The sequence below is a fragment of the Vicugna pacos genome, chromosome 11, assembly GCF_048564905.1.
Source record: "Vicugna pacos chromosome 11, VicPac4, whole genome shotgun sequence".
NCBI lineage: Eukaryota > Metazoa > Chordata > Mammalia > Artiodactyla > Camelidae > Vicugna > Vicugna pacos.
In genome coordinates this window covers 95261144-95277549 of record NC_132997.1, presented here as the reverse complement: position 1 = coordinate 95277549, position 16406 = coordinate 95261144, and the positions used below count along the sequence as shown (strand labels likewise).

Below are 16406 nucleotides of genomic sequence, written 5' to 3'. Positions count from 1 at the left end.
GGAAACCAAGGCTTAGAGAGACAAACTTGCCTTGGGTCATTGAAACAGTAAGTGGTGGAGCCCTGGAGCCCTGGCCACCGTGGGCTGGACCAGGCTTCTGCAAGGAGGGAGGATGCAGTCCTAACAGCTAGGGAGATGGTGGACAGTGCTCCCACTTGTCCCAGGAGCATGGCTGAGAGGCGCCAGGTACGGGTAAAAGCAATTCATTTTGTTTCTAACTTGGGGGATGGAGTCTTAAAAATACTAGCAGGAGCCATTCAAATGAATAATAGATACACAAAAGCAGCTGAGTCCTTTTAGGAAAAACTCTTCCAAATATATTTCAGGACTTACTCTACTATCCTGTGCATGCATAATAGCTCAGAGGAGTTTTATTAGCTCTCCAGCCTTTATCTTGATTACCCTGGAAATGAGATTTTTCCCCCCTTATGCATTGGTCCAGTCCCTCAAATCATTAATGAAATATCTGAGCTAATAGGGTTTTATAATTTGCATCACAGTACTTAAGTGCAGAGCAGATGGTAGCTAAAGATAAATGGGAGTGGAGCAGAACCTGGCTCAAAGCACCCTGTTCAGTAGGACTGTTGATGGCTCTGGCTCCTGAATAAATGGGCTCCTATGTAGGTCCTGGGTGCCTTCTGATCTTAGTGGCTTTCTCCTCAGGCCATCTGGGTGCATCTTCCTCTGTGAGATGGAAAGTGAACAATGCTCGTAAGATCCACCAACACCTAATTTCTTTTTCTCTTTCTTTTCTTTTCTTTTCTTTTTTAATCACAAAGCACTTTAATTTAGTGGCTCCTGAGGGCCAAGCCATGTATATTAATGACCTGAAAGTAATTACTCCTGGGAATATTTTAAATACATATGCAAAGAGCACATAAAACTGCAGGACTTCACACAGTGACCTGGGAGCTCAAACTTGGGTGAGGCTCTGCATTTACTCCACGAATTCTAGAAGCATGGAGAGTCCACTGCCCATCATTTCATGTCAGAACACAGACCTGGGAGACTTGGAGAGGGGAAGAGACTTGCCACGGGACACACAGCAGTGGTGACAGAGCTGGGACTGAAAACTCCTGGTTTGTCTAACTGTGGGATGGAGATGGGGGTGGTAGCTATGTTGCTGGAACTTCAGTTTTGCACTTCCCTCTGAGGAGCTGCGTGACCTTAGGCAAGTCACTGCCAGTCCGTTATGAAATGAGGGGGTTGAATTAAGCCAATGTTTCTTAAATAGTGGTCACGGCTGAGATGATCTCTGGAGGTGGGGTCTGGGACTGACCCCGGTGGCCTGAACCCCCAGCCAGTGAGCACCCGGTTCCGGTAGTCCCTCCGCACGCCTTGTGAACCCATAGTGGAACTGCAGTCTGGGATCCCAGGCGGAAGGTTTCAAACGACGATGGCCAAAGACAACCACTGCATTATGTGCATTCTGCTTATCGGGTTTAAGATCCTCTAGTGACTTAGTTTCCCCCAAAGCTGGTTCCTCGACTGCGGAGAAGTGGCTTCGGGCTGCAGAGGGAAAGCAGGGCTTGCCGCCAAGATTCTGCATACCACATACCGCCTTCCCTCCAGCAAGTCAGCATAGCCTGGAGTCGGGTTTGGCCAGAGCCGCCCACAGGCGCAGCGCGCCTCCGGACGGCAGGGGGCGCTGTCCTCAAAGCTTTGCTCCGGGGGCCAGACCTGAGAGCGGAGCGGCGCGCGTGCGCATGTGCCAGGGGCTCGGAGGCCTGGGCGAGGTGGGGCGGGACCGGGCGAGCGTGGCCTGTGCCTTCCGCGCCCGGCGTTCCCGGGACTCCGCGCTGCAGAGCAGGACAGGTAATGGGCAGTGCAGGAGGTCCAGGGGCGGCATGGAGCCAAGCCTCGCGACCATGCGCAAAATGCAGCGTACTTTTGCAAATGTTGTTTACATTATTATTATTAAATGTGCTCCCGGTAGGAAAATCGCAAATGTAGACACAGATCTCCCACGGCCGCTCACCGCAGAGACGGGCGCTGCTGCGTGGGGGCCCGGGTTCACTCTCGCCTACACGTGGCTCTAGCGCTCGGCTTTCTGGGGTCTCTGTGAATCGCTTGCACCCTCTGAAAGCCCAGGCGCCGCCCGCTGCACCCCTCTGGCGCCCCGTTCTGTTCAACCACGGCGCTGGGATGGTGAATTTTTTTTAGAGCCTTGCGGGCCAGCCTGACAAGTGATGGTCGCCTGTGCGTCCACTCGGCAGGCGGCAGGGGGCGCGCTGACCCTGTGGGAAGGGCCGCTCGGGACTTCCTGAAAGCTCCTTGGACCGCTGCAGTGGGAGGCATTTGCAGCCTGAGGTCCTGTAAGGACTTGATAAATGTGCAGATGCCTGGGGCTCTGCTCGGTCAGGTGGGTGCGTAAGTCTGGATGGCGTGGGGTGTCCCCCCGTGGGAATACCTCTCCTGGGACCCCCACCCTAGAACTGAGCAAAGAGGTGCCAGGGTAGTGGGTGTGGGGGCAGTACCCACTCCAGACTCGTTAACCTGCAAGGCTATGTCCAGAGTAAGGGATTTTAGTGGTTGGTGGAGAACGTTGGACAGGACCCTGAGCTGATGTTTCACTTAGGAGGTCTCATTGCTCTGAGTCAGTGAGGACACCCTGGGCTTGGACAGCCTGGGGGTCAGGTCCTAATCCTCGTTCACTTGCTCAAGGCCTGCGTTCTGACTTGTGTGAATTCTTCACTTGCCTGGTGCTTGCCTCTCCCCATGGGTCTTAATCTGATGAGTGAGTAGTGATGATGATTGTATCCTTCCTTCCCAATGGACCGATTCATGCTTTAGTTCACTAATCCCCAGAGCAGCCCTGCAAAGTTGGTAGTTCATAGACCAGTCCTGGCCCTCCCTGGAGAGGACCTGCCAGTTTGCCCTTTAGTGTAGATAGGGCTTCCTTCTGAGGTGGGAGGGGCTGTGCCCCTGTCTGGAGGAATGCTGCCTCGGTAGAGCTTTCTTTGAGCTGTACTACCTCAAGGAGGGGGGTGCTCTGCCTCTTTAGGGAGCAGATGGGGTGTGGGGGGCATAGGGCAGCAGATCTCGGTCTCCCCTCTTGCCAGGCCTTGGCTGTTTGCGCTTCTCACCTCCAGAGCGTGTTTGGGTCGACACACCCCTGCCAACAGCCAGCCCCCGGCCTGTCTGCGGCACCAGGCCCCGCCTGTGGCCAGCCACTTTTCCAGAGGAAAACGCGGCCTCACAGGAGCCCGCACACTGCCTCATCACCCCTTTGAAGGTGGGAGCCAGGAGGTGAAGTCCAAATTGCACGGAGAGTAAATAGCTGAGGACCCCATTTGGCCTGGTCAGGATGCTGGCCGGCTACAAAGGGACACTGTGAGGGATGCCCAGGGAGCAGAAGGGACCCATTCAGTCTCCCAGGACGGGATTTGCCTGCTAATGAAGTGAGGAGGACCCTAGTAGTGGGTGGGCTGCAGGAGGGGGGGGTAGGTGAGGGAGCTAGTGACCCTGTCGGGGAAGAGCCTGCTGGCCTGAGCAGCTAGAACTGAAAGTCCAACCTGGCCCTGCAGCCCTGCTGCTCCAGAGCTGTGCAAGGAGCTGCTTAAAGAATGGAGATGCATCAGGCGTGTCCCAGACCTCCCTGATGAGACAAGAAGGCCCTGCACTGTTGGAGGTTGGGGGGTTGCACAGACCCCTGCCTGGTGCTTGTTGGGGACTAGGCCTTTGGCACACTGCCCCTCAGCATCCTGCTGCCGGTGAGATGGGGGCCCCTCCAGCTTGTGGGCGGCTGGATAGGTTCAGGGGCAGGAGGAATCCCACAAGCAACCTTGTTTCTTTACTCAGTGGACTGTGCAAATATTTTCATGTTCTCTGTGTGCTGTGTCCAGAGAGAGGTTGGGAAGCACCAGGTTCTGTCATTTCGTCTCATAGCAGGATATGCTGTATCATCCCCATCCTACAGGTGAGAAAACTGAGGCTCCACGAGGTTAACAACTTGCCTAAGGTCACATGGTGCTGGGGCTGGGCCTTTCCCCACGATCCTGCCTTCTGTGGATGGATGGAGCCTGGGTACATGATGTTGATTTCAGTGTGCATCCTGGTTGGGAGCCACAGTCCAGATAACCTCTTGGTGCCACTCCATGTGACCTCACTGCATGTGGGACACACTTCAGGGCCAGCCAGTGCTCTGGGTCAGGGAGGTGAGGCAGAATTCCCTGAAAGTGCTGATGGACAGCGAAGACAGGCCCAGGGAGGGCCCTGGGCTTCCTGGGAAAGGCACCCACTTCTCTGTGGGGATGCCCACCCACACACTCATGCCCACTTCTGTGGTCCCACATGGCACTGGTGGCAGCTGAGAGTCATTTCTAGACACTTGTGCAGATGCTGCTCTTCCTAGGACAGCACCATCTGCTTTGCTTAAAAATGGTCTGAATGACTCTTGGTGGGCCTCTGGTGGGTCATTTGAGGTCACTTTGCTTTGTGACCATCCTCTGTGCCAAGGGAACTCGTTTAGGGCTTATTAGGAGTGTGGTTAATGGATCCCAAGGGCCAGACTGAGTGGGGCGGCCAGCTGCCTGCTGCTGGAGATAAGGCCTGGGGCTAAGCAGGGCCTGGAGGTCCCGCCAGAGGTGGAATGTGAGTGGATCAAACAGGGCTGAGCGGTCCTGAGCAACAGGGGTCCTGGGCAACTCCCTGCAGTACGCTCGGGTCTGAGGCATGGTGTCTCAGTGGCCAGGTGCGGGGTAGCGATGGATGGACAATGGATGGGGTTTGGGTTGCCGGGGCAGCCCGGGGCAGCTCTTGTCTTTGGTGCTTGGCCCCTCCCTGTTGCCGATCGCGGTTAGCCAGGGAGGCTTGGGAATGGCCCTGCAACAGGCTTCTCACCCTCCTGGGCCGACCCCTGCGCAGAAGCCAGGGCTCAGTGAATTCCCGTGTGAATTATTCCTTGACTGGAGTAAAGGGAGACCTGTGATTCCCACTGTTCTCTCTCAAGGCTCTGAAGAAAGTGCTCAGACAGGTAAAGAAATGGAAAAGATTTGCTTAGCTAGCAGATTGTTCCCAAAGCAATTCACTTTGGATTGAAAAGTGGGTTGCTTTTCTTAGGCTGTCCCTTGAGGCCCAATAGGCTTTTCGTTTCAGCTGGAGGCAGGAGAGGGAACGTGACTGGGGGCTGGGAGGTCGCATGGAGCCCAGGAAGGCCCCTAGGGTGTCCGGGACTCTGGGGAAGCTGACATCTGCGTCTGTCCCCCCACTCTCTGCCCTGGTTTTGAATGAAGGATCAGTGGGCAGATAAAATTGAAGATGAGAGAATCTGGAAATAAATGTGACCTCCTTAACCCTAAGATCTTACTCTTGAAACTAGATGCGCCGAATTTAAGATCTAGAGAACTCTCCAGAGCACCAGGCACTTGAGAGCTGCTCAAGACACACAACAGGTTAGTAGCAGGAGCTGAACTTGAGCCCAGGTCTTTGGACCTTTAACCCTGTGCTCTTTCTGGAGTTGGAATCAGAGCAAAGGGTCCTGGTTTGGGTCTGTTCCCTTTTACACCCAGACCCTCATGCGCTCCATGACATATCCCACTTAACATGATGAAATATGAAAGAAATTGAATTCGTTTTCTATTGCCATGTAACAGATGACCACAAATTCAGCAGGTTAAAACACGTGCACTCATTCTCTCACAGTTTCTGGGGGGCAGGAGTCTGGTGGGCTTGGCTGGGTCCTCTGCTCAGGGTGTCCCGGGCTGCAGGTCACGTGTCGTCCAGGCTGTGTTCCTTTCAAGGGCTGGGGACTTCTCCAGGCTTACGGGATTGTTGGCAGAATTTATTCCTTCTGGTTATGGACTGAAGCCTCGCTGTGCTGCTGACTGTGGGCCCCTCGCAGGCTCTCTTACACAGCCGGCAGCTACTTCCTCGGGGCCAGTGAAGGGGCTCCCTCTCCTTTGCCAAAACGGAGTCTCAGATAACGTTATGTAATCCAGTGGATCAGCTGAGTGACTTGCCCATGTCTTTGGCATATTCTCTTGGCTGGAAGCAAATTACAGGTTCTATCTGTGCTCGGGGGGAGTTTAGATAAAGGTGTGACTCATGGGGGGCCTGTCCACCATGGCAGTGGAAGTCTGGACAAAGTAAAGGCATGAGGGCAGGTGAGAGTGATGAGGTGCTTTGACTCGGGGTGTCCTCACCCCCACCTCCCACCCCCACCTGAGCTTAGACTGTGCTTAAGGCCAACCATGCCTTATTGGGGAAACACAGGTGCTGATACGGCCAGTGGGTTTGCTGAGATATGAAGCTGGACTTGCTGCTACGGGAGACTGAAGATAATGAAAAAGATGATTTCTTCTCTGTCGGCCCCTCTTCTTGGAAGAACAGCCAAGGCTCTGTGTTCCAAGTCGGCCTCCTTGGCCCAGGAGGTAGATGAACAGTTTCCTTGTATTTCCAGGGCTACCCTAAAGGCAACACCCGCTTCCCATGACAGCTGTTCTTGGGGTCTATGGAAGGGAGGAACTGTGGCACTGGGGAAGGGTGCCTTCTGTGCTTTGAGGGAAGGGCTGGAGTTTGGTTTCTGAGACTGGCAGAGACTGGTGCCCTGATGTCCCCCCGCTGAGAGGCTGGCTGCATGGATGTTGAGGGGCCACAGGGTTGGATACCGGGGGCTGTGACACCAGGAACAGCAGTTAGAGGCCCTGTGGCCAAGTTCATGGTCGACGTAGCACAGGTGCAGTGGGAGTGAGCGGTCCACAGCTGACCAAGGACAGGGCCTCTCTGCTGTGGCCCTGGGTTCATGCATAGCTGAGTCCTTGAGGAACAGAGAGAGGGCCCAGAGTTACTAATTCTGGGTGTCTGGTCAACCCTGGTGATGGGGTGTTGAAAGAAAACCCTAAGCACCCTAAGTTTGAGTGCTGAGTGGCAAAGTTTTACTGTCAAGGGGGGAGTCCTGTCTAGCCCAGAGGCCAGGTGCTGGGGGGCAAGGTTTAGGAGAAGAAAAAGAAGGTAGGTCTTCCAAAGCCCAAAGACCTTGAGCTGTGTCCGTCTTCATCAGGATCCTGGGGTCTCAGAGAGACTACTGGCAGCAATACAACGGGCTGGCTGGAGATGACTTGCTGTGTGTGCAAGGAGTCGGGTGGCATTATGGTGTCCAGCTAACTCAGCTGTGCCTGGGACAGGCCTGAGCTGGGGCTGTGGCACCACCACACCTGTGTCAGCCAGGTCTGCCCTGGGGTGGGTGGGCTAGGTGGCCACGGTGGGGTTTGTCAGGGGCCTTAGCTAGATTTAATTTTATGTAGAAAAACTGTCAAATGAGCTGTTTCTCAAATCTGAGTGTCATGAAGCAAAGCCATGCTTGTTACACAAGTAAAATAATATTCTAGCAGGCAGCTGCTCTGTAAGGTCTGCAGAGTGGGTTCCTGTGCCTTGGCGGACCTGCGTGGTCAGAGGGGTACAGGGCTTTAACTACGTCAGTTTTATAGATGAGGAAGCTGAGATTCTGAAAAGAGAGTCTATAAAGTGCCCTGCACCAGCTTTAGAGGATTTCAGCGGCAGAGCTGGGGCAGTGTCCCCTGCTCCCCTGCAAACCCAGTGGTCCTGTCTCTGGACCCGTCCCGAGACACGTGGGAGGAGCCTTTACAGCACCCACACCCAGTTTAGGTGGGTCCACCTGCATCTTTGTAATAGACTTCCAGGTGCCTCTGATGTACAGCTGTATTAAGAGCCGTTGGAACAAAGTTTCGATGATCAGACCCAGAAGGCTTGGTCAGTGATGAGATGCGGAGGAACATCGTCCACCCCCTGAGTAATGAATGATTTCATCCACACAGCTCTTGACACATTTGTTTTCCTGGGGCTGAATCAGACCATGTGGTTGTGATTACATGTTCATTGCTGCCAGTGTTGGGAGTTTAGAATCCGTAATTCAGTATCTTTATTGAGTAACTACTGAGAGCGAGTCGGGTACCACGGGGAGCACCTGCAGAGACCAGGATGCCCCCCTTAGCTTTGCATCATCTCTGGTTCTGCTCACAGGGGCCCAGCAGGGGTCTGTAGAAAGTGGATTAGGCTGCTGCGGCTCTGGGGGACAAGAAGAGAGCCACAGGCGTGGGGGTTGCTGAGAGGGTGGGACACATGCCACCACCTGCAGTTCTGATCTCAGGTGGGGCTTGTCTTCATCACCCTTGGGTGTCTGTCCTGCTCTGACACCGCTGGCTATGTGACCCGCAGTGTCTCTAGGTCTCTCCAGTCTGCATTCATCACAGCTCTACTCCTACGAATGCAGGGCATCGATTAAACAGGATCCTCAATAGGAAAAGCTTTGATTTCCCCCGTTGGCTCTGATGCGTGGTTGGCGTTATTGGCGTCACCTTTCAGATAGTGCTCTCGAAAGCAGTTCCTGCCCTCCACCACGAGGGTGTCTCTTGTTTCTGGTGATGTATTGTGCTTACAACATTGATGTTCACAAGGAACTGCATATTTATCCAGGCGCAGAAATCTGCTCCCCTGAGTATGTACACGTGTGAAGGGAAAACAGAAGATTCAGAGTCTGGGAGGTTTCTAGAGGAAGGGGAGAGGCTGGGTTCCTTTATTTTCCTCAGCACAGCTGCCCCGACCCGAGCTGGGTGTCTTGAATCAATTCATAGACAACTGCCAAGAAAAGCTTGAGTTGGGTTAATTTTGGAAATTGATCAGCAATTTCACTTTCAACCAGAGTTTGTAGGGTGCTTATAGTACAAGGGGCCAGAGGGCAAGAGCTAAGAGAAGACAGGTGGCATCTCAGGGTCGTGAGGTGGGGGAAAGACCAACACAGTAAAACTCATGCAAGTCAGGACGGAAGGGGGCTGGGGCATCAGAGAAGGAGAGCCGAGGAGCTGGAGTGTCAGGGGAGGGGCCTGGAGGAGCTCAGGCATCAGGGGAGGAGCTGGGATGCCAGGGAAGAAGCATGGAAGAGCAGGGGCATCAGGGCAGGTGCCTGGGGGAGGTGTCATTTAAATGGGGCTTTGTAGCCTGGGCAGGAGTGTGACTGGCAAAGGAAAAGTTCAGGTCCAGAGGCTTGGTAGTGGGATATGGGTGCTTCCTCCTGGCCACAGAGCAGACAGAACTGATTGAAGCATGCACCAGCTGACAATTGTCCAGGCCACCCGTCTATAGGGCACAACAGCATCACAGAGAATAAACCTAACTGGCAAAATGTAAACTTAGGTTTGGTAGTTGGAGAGAGGTGAGCAGCCTCTCAGCTGCCTCCGAGGTGGTGCTTGAGTTGGAAAGTCACATACAATGACGTCTCTATTTTGTACACAGTGTAGGAAGTATTGGTTCCTTCCCTGAACTCAGCAAGTAAATGTGAACACATGTATCAAGAGTATCAATTAGAAAATACTACATCATCAGCCTTCTTGGGTACTTGCTGCTTCTCTGGCCCTTAGAGTTGGGCACGTGCCCTGAGCTATAGGAAACCAAGTTTGGTTTCCAATCGAGGGGTGCACATCCACATGTCGCTCTGCCTCCGAGAAGTGAGGTGGTCCAGCACCGCTCTCCCAGGTCATGACTTGGAGTGGAATGGAATGAAAGAGAAGCTGGATTAAACCTGTGACATTCTTGGCTGGTATCTGGCTCCTCGGGCAAGCCTGTTACCCTCTGCAAGACTTTCTTGTCAGCCTTCATCCTTTGAAACAGTCTTTGTGTTGGGCTAGAAGTTGGATAGGCCAGGGAGGTGATTACACACAGCACCTGGTGGGTTTGATACTTAAAGTGGGCAAGCCCCTCTCCCCTCTCCCTTTAGCAAACCTCGCCTGCACTGAGACACCTGTCCGCCAGCTCCCTACCTCGTGATTTCCGCTGACAATTTGCAAACTGTCAGGGAGACCAGAGATTGATGACTGAACCTGGTAATCCTGTGCCTCAGATATGCCCTCGGTGTCTGAAAGGCTGAGAAGTGGCCCTGCTCGGCTACGGAAGGTTTCTGCGATGCCAGGCAGGCAGCATGCGTGTGGCTCAGCTCTGCCCTGAGCTGTCCCCTGCTGCGTCACCTGTTAAGTTAGTGAATCTGCTCTGAGTGGACAAGGAAGGGTGGGAAAACCTGACTCCACTATATTTGTTCTTTTTTTTTTATTGTAAAAGTAATATATGTTCATTAAAAACACACAATATAGGAAAAAAGAATAACCAGGAGGGCAGAAGAATCATCCATAATCCCCTCTCTCAGAGAGAATTCCTGACGATGTGTTAGCACCTCGCATAACTATTCCTTCCAAGGCTGCAACACTGTGCGTAACACAGCATCTGGAAGGGCAGAGAATAATCTGCCGTCTGTGTTTACCTGAAGGGTCCCATCTGCGGTCTCCCTTGGTTATGCAGATGGAGAGCAGGCTGGCACACAGCTGGGGGTAAGGCATGAATTTTGAGCCTCCTGGAGAGAAGCCAGGGAATTCTGAGAGGATGCTGGGCACCAAGTCCCCAATCCCAAATGCCCAGGATTGCAAGTTAGGGAGAAGTGTTGCCGGAGTGGGGGCAGAGGTGCAATGTGGCCTCGGTCTGGTTCTAGGCTTAGGGTAGGCTCATATTGTCTCTAAATAAAATCTATCTTGAGGAAAGGGGGCACCTAGACTGAAGAACTGGGCTCCACCCTGGGGCATAGTGTCCCTGTGGTCCACCTCTGGTCACTCTTGTCCACCAGGGCAGGACTGCAGTGTCCCAGAGGTCCCGAGGTCTCCCAGGGTAGTGGACATCTGTGGGGTGGATGTTTCCTAGAATTCCCTTCCCTACATAGTTCCAGGTTAGTGTGTGTCACAGGAGATGCTTTGCGTTAGATTTTGAAGGCAGAAGTACAGTGGCAGCCGTGTTCCTTTACACTTGGGAGACTGGAGTGTGGCACAAGGCAGCCTGGCAGCTCTCCTCCTTCAGTCTCTGCAGCTCCTGGGCTGGGGGTGTGTTTAGCCCCGTGATGAAGGGCCCCATCACCCAAGCTGGTTCGAGTCCATCCTTGGGGGCTCTGCTCGTCCCTGACCTCCCCCACTTCACAACCACCTTCCCTTCTCTATGGCCGGCCTCAGGCTGTGGCAACAGATACAGAAGGGACAGCTTCCCAGAGACGGTTTAATCAGAAGCTGGGCAACACCAAATCCTGATAATAAATCATATATATATATTTATTTATACATACACATTTGTACAATAATGTAATTTTATGATAATCAATCATACATATGTATTTATCATATAATTCTTGCTCCTGTTTTAAAGATGTAGAACCACCAGATCACTGTCATGCGTTGCCAGATGCCTGCTCAGCACTGGCCACGAGGAGCCCACAGTCCACCGAGGATGCTCTTCCCCTCTGGCCCGGAGTCTCCAGCCTCTTCAGGGAAGAAGCAGGAGAGGGAGTGTGCTCCCCTCCACTGTCTTCTTACCGACTCCCTCTTCTCCATTTCCTTAAGCTGAAAGTTCCCAGAGTGAGAGCTGGGCCTGGGGTCAGTTGCCATGAACACTCAGCGGATTCAGGAAAGAGAGTGGGCACCGGGGTGGAAGAATGGGGAGAAAAGAGCTCAGAAAGGAAAGGGCATTGGGACGGGAGGTCTTGAGGACTAAAGGCACCCACTCCATGGGTGGTCTCCACCCCCAAAGAGGGCACAGCATGGGGGCGCTACTTGGTGCCAGGTGCCAGGCCCTCTCAGACAAGCACACAGCCTGGCAGGGAGCCCCTCTCCCTGTCCCTGTAGAGCCCAGGCAACAACCCAGAAAGAGGGGCAGGGCCACAGCCTCCCAGAGAGAGCGGTGGGGCCACAGCCTTCCCTGAAAGGGGTGTGATATCTTTATTATAGCACCTTTGGGAGAGGGCAGGAAGTGAGCCAAGGGGACTGGGACGAATTCACTTTACCTCTACAGAAACTCGAGTGGAGGGGCTCCCAGGTGACTGGAAGAGAAAGCGCCTTAGAGGCCAGGTAGGGGCAGAGGGGGCACCTGTGGCTGCTCATTTGCTAAAGATGGTCTGGGCGTGGCACTCAGCTCCTTGCTCCCATCTCTGCCAGATCCCAGACACCAATTTCGGCTCCATGGAATCCACTACCACCGGCTCCACCATGCCTGTCCTCGTGTCCAGGTGTTTGGTGATTGAGCACAGGGCCCAGCATTGTTGAAGAGCTAAAGGAGGGCAAGTGACGTGTGGTCTGAGACCCACTAGAGATTGCTGGGTGTAGGTAGATGAAGCCAAAGTCCAGGGTTGCCTGTTTGTGAGATCAGGTCGAAGGATGCAGCTGGGAGGTCTGGGCAGGTAGAAGACTTAAGGATGATGGGGCGGGGTTGGGGGGTGTGTCTTACAGACTCTGCTGTGGACCGAAGCCTGTGAGGCCACCGCTGGACCCTCCGAAGTCCCTGCATTGGGAGTGCCCGGTCAGCTGTAATCAGATCCTAAGGTAGCCAGTCAGTGGGGCCCTGAGACATGTTCCGGGTCTCACAGCTAGTGAGTGACAGAGCAGGAGCAAAGGCCAGCTGTCTCGGCTCTACACAGAGCTCTCCCCCTCAGAACTGCCTGCCTTCAACTGGTCCAGGAAATGGGCTGCCCCCTTGGGGAATACACAGGTCTTTAGGCTGCTAAGTTCTACTCTGCCCCTTGGCGCCCGACTTTTCAGACCCAAGTCTTCCATGTACCTCCACCCACCCAGGGCTCTCCCTCTTCATCAATGCCTTTAGCATCTCAGGTGCTGGCCTTCTCCCTTCCAGGGCCCCTCTTCCTCCAGGCCAGCTGTAGCACATGGTACAGGCCCCCATTTCCCACAGGCCTTCTTTGAAGGATTTCATGCTGGGCGCTCCAGGAACAGAAAGATCAAGTCCAACTCCAAAACAAAAGTTCTAGGACTGTCCTGGGTCCTTGGAGCCACTGCTCTGGTCTGAAGTTCCTGTACTCACCAGCCCCAGCCCCACCCTCTTTGGACATAGTTGCCGAAATCCCCAAAGGCAGGCTCTTCACCCTCTCAGTCCCGACAGGAGCTTGATGAACTCAGCCTGCTTAGCGCCTGCCTTCCCTTAGTCACCTTGACTTGTCTTCCCTTTGTCACCCTGACCTGTCTTTTCTTGTTTACTGTGACCTTGCCCTGGGAGGGGACCCAGCAGTGCCATCAGAGGGAACTGGAAGCTCCCCGTGCCCAAGCACTGCTGCTGTGTTGACCAAGGCGGTAATTTGCATCTCCAAGACCCTAGACTAGGGAGATGCTCCATTCATGGGACTTCTTGTCCCACATAGGACCTTTCCTCATAGGTACATGCAACTGTGCTTTGCTTAGAAAGTGTCCTCAAAGCAGCCAACCCTGATGTTCTTAAGGTGTAACCTGTGTGACGCTGGGCCCAAAATAATTTAGAATGTGCTTCTAGTGGGATATCTCATGGTGTCACACAGGAAGTGTCCAGGCACCAGCCAGGGAAATTACTTTTAGGTAGTACTCCCAGCAGGAAGTGACCCCTCCCTCCCCAGAGGGTTTCATGGCTGAAGGACAGCAGAGGGTTTAGAGTCAGACAAACCCAGAGCACATCCTGCCTCCATCCTTTCAAGCTGTGCTGCCTTTGGCAAGTTGCAAACCTTCTTTGAGCCTCATTTCTAAAAGCGAGCAATTATCTTACCTATGCAATAGAGTTGTTATAAATAAGACAAGTGCATAGAATGCTTACCACAGCACCTAGCCCACAGAGATCATTTCTGGCCCATTCCCAAAGCCTCCCACCAGAATCCCAGAGCCAGAGGGGTCGAAAGAGCTGTGTTCATGAAACTGCATCCATCAGGGAGCATGGCTGCAGGGAGCTGAAGCTAATTCTGCTCATTAACGCAGAACAGAAATGTATAGAAGGGACTGAGCACTCACAGGATCTCTGTGTGGGTCAGACAACTAGGTCTGGAGGCTGCGCTGCTGGGAACAATGTTCAAAATCACTCGGCAGAGCTGCCGAGGGGAGACACCTGAGAGCTACAGTGGGAACCGACACCTCCGTGTGTGCTGGGGACCCCAGAGTGAATGAGCTGGCCATTGCTGCTTGAACCCAAACCAGAAGCCTCTAGAACATGTGGGTGTCTCTGGTGCCCTCAACCTCCCCAGCATGCTGTCCACACATTCTCCGAGTCTTTCTGTCACTGGCACCCATGTGTACCTAGCTAACAGAATCCTTCTCAAATGCCTGGTCCCCTGGCTGCAAGGGAGGCTGAGAAGGCAGGCCTCTGGCATTTCAGCCTCTGTAATGAGATGGGGTCCCTGCCTTCCTCCAAGCTACATGAAGCAGGGAAGGGGCACACAGAGATGCTGGGTGGCCAAAAAATGCTGGATGACATATCAACATATATTTGGTCTCTTATGGCTGCTGTAACAAACTACTGCAAACTGAGTGGCTTAGGACAACAGAATCTTATTCTCTTACAGTTCTGGTGGGCAGAAGACCAAAGGCAAGGCGTCAGCCACGCTCTCTCTCCTGGTTTCTGGTGGCTGCCAGCAATGCTTGGCGTTCTTGGCTTACAACTGCATCATTGTAATCTCTGCCTGTCTTCACCTGGCTGCCTTCCCTCTGTGGTCTGTGCCTTCACATTGTCCTTGTTGTGTGTGCCTGTCTCTGCATCTCTTCTTCTTATAAGGACTTCAGTCATGTCAGATTAAGGGCCCACCTTACTGCAACATGTCCTCACCTTGCCAACTAAAACTCGGCACTTTCCATCTGCCCCTATGAAGATTAAATCATGAGCCGCTACAGCTGCTGACCTCCAACACAGCCTGAAAGGAGTCAGGATGGAGGTCAGGAATGAGGCGCTCTGTGCTCTGGGAAAACTGGCAGAACAGGTTTTCAGATTAAGATTTTCAGAAGATTTTATAAGCCCAAATTCTTGGGTTTTATATCTAGAGAGGCACTAAAAGCTTAATTAACGGTGACATTTGCTCCTCGAGACTAGCAGCAGCCTCTGCCCAGGTGTGTGCTTGACTGCATGTCCCTGCTTCACTAAAATATATCTAATACTGAGTTCGCCCCTGTCTTTTTGGAGCAGTTCCTCAGAGCTCTCTGAGATGCTGTCTCCTGGGCTATAGGCCTCATTTTGCCCCAAATAAAGTAACCTACAACTCTCACAGCCTAAACTTACAACTTAATGACACGTAAAGACCTTATCCCTTCATTGCAAAGGCCCCATTTCCAAATAAGGTCACATTTATAGATACCAGGGGTTAGGACTACAACACATCATTTTGGGAGAGTCATAATTTAACCCATAGCACCCTGTTCTGTTTTCCCGATATCTTCCCTGTGCTTCCGGGGACCACCTCAGAAATAAACCACCCGCACTCAAGTCCTCTCTGGGGTGTCTTTGGGGTCAAGATGGAGAGTAAGGATCCGAAAAGAAAAGAGAAAGGGGAGGGACAACAGGACCTTATTCTCTTACAGTTCTGGTGGACAGAAGGCCCAAGGAAGGAGAGAGTTAAGAATAAATCATCCATTGGCCCCCAGATCAAGAAAAGAGGTAAGGTTCAAGAAGACTTCTGGGAGTTGGTGGAGCAAGCAGAAAGGAGCTTCCTTTGTCAGAACTTGGCAGATGCTCTGTCTGGGGCTGGGCCACATCTGGGAAGGTGAGAAGAGAGAGGAGCTGAAGGTGGAGCCGAACTTGGGCTTGAGGACCTGGACTAGGGTGCTGGGACCTTCAGGCTGTGTCCTCTAGTCCAGCCAGCTCTGGCTCTGGCTGGGGAAACTGAGGCCCAGAGATGGACAGCAACTCGCCTTAGCTCCCAGCAGAGACTGGAAGTTCCATCTCTGATCCTGTTTTGGCTCTCTTCCCTGGCAGGCTGTGACCAGGTGGTGGCCAGAAGGAGGTGGTCAGATCTGTCTGGGCTCTGCTGACCCAGTCCGTCTCTGCTCCCACCAGGGTAGAGGAGGGCAGACTGCATGGCCAAGCACCGAAGCCCACCCTGGTCCAGGACCATCCGCTGACCGTTTTCTGTTGTATGGGCAATTTGGGCAGTGTCTCTTTGGCTCTGCCTCCCCCTATTCCATGCATTTTCATTACGCTTATTAATAAATTATGGCCACACCCACCTGTCGACAGAGTCGATTTGTTATATTCATAGCTCTTGAAATCTCCCTCCCCAAAGCCGCCATCCCCAGCCCTGCCAGGCCCCCTGCTTGGCCAGCAGCGCACCTTTTCCCAGCACTGTTATTTCAGCCTGGCTCCTACGGGCAGCGGCCAGCATCCAAACAGATCTGGTTTTGTCAGAAAACACCTCAAAATCACTCTTTGAGAAGAAAATATGTTTCACTGGAGGGCAGCAGGAAGAGACTGATGCTGTTTAGTGTAATTATCTATTTTCAGCTCCTTTTTATTTAAAAAAAAATTTTAAATCATTTTTTTTATTGAGTTATAGTCAGTTTACAATGTTGTGTCAATTTCTGGTGTACAGCACAATTTTTCAGTCATACATGAACATACATATATTCATTTTCATG

At 52.9% G+C, this 16406-nt stretch overlaps 1 long non-coding RNA gene across 2 annotated transcripts; it reads left to right on the top strand.

Annotated features, from left to right (window-relative positions):
• The first annotated feature begins 1721 nt into the window (after nt 1-1721).
• On the top strand, nt 1722-15983 carry LOC140699458 (uncharacterized). Of its 2 annotated transcripts, XR_012077643.1 has the most exons (5): nt 1726-1815; nt 11191-11417; nt 12267-12359; nt 15354-15429; nt 15748-15983. It is a non-coding gene; the product is annotated as an uncharacterized lncRNA (long non-coding RNA). The 2 variants fall into 2 exon arrangements; XR_012077644.1 differs by lacking the exons at nt 11191-11417; nt 12267-12359 and having other exon boundaries at nt 1722-1815.
• The last annotated feature ends 423 nt before the right edge of the window (nt 15984-16406 follow it).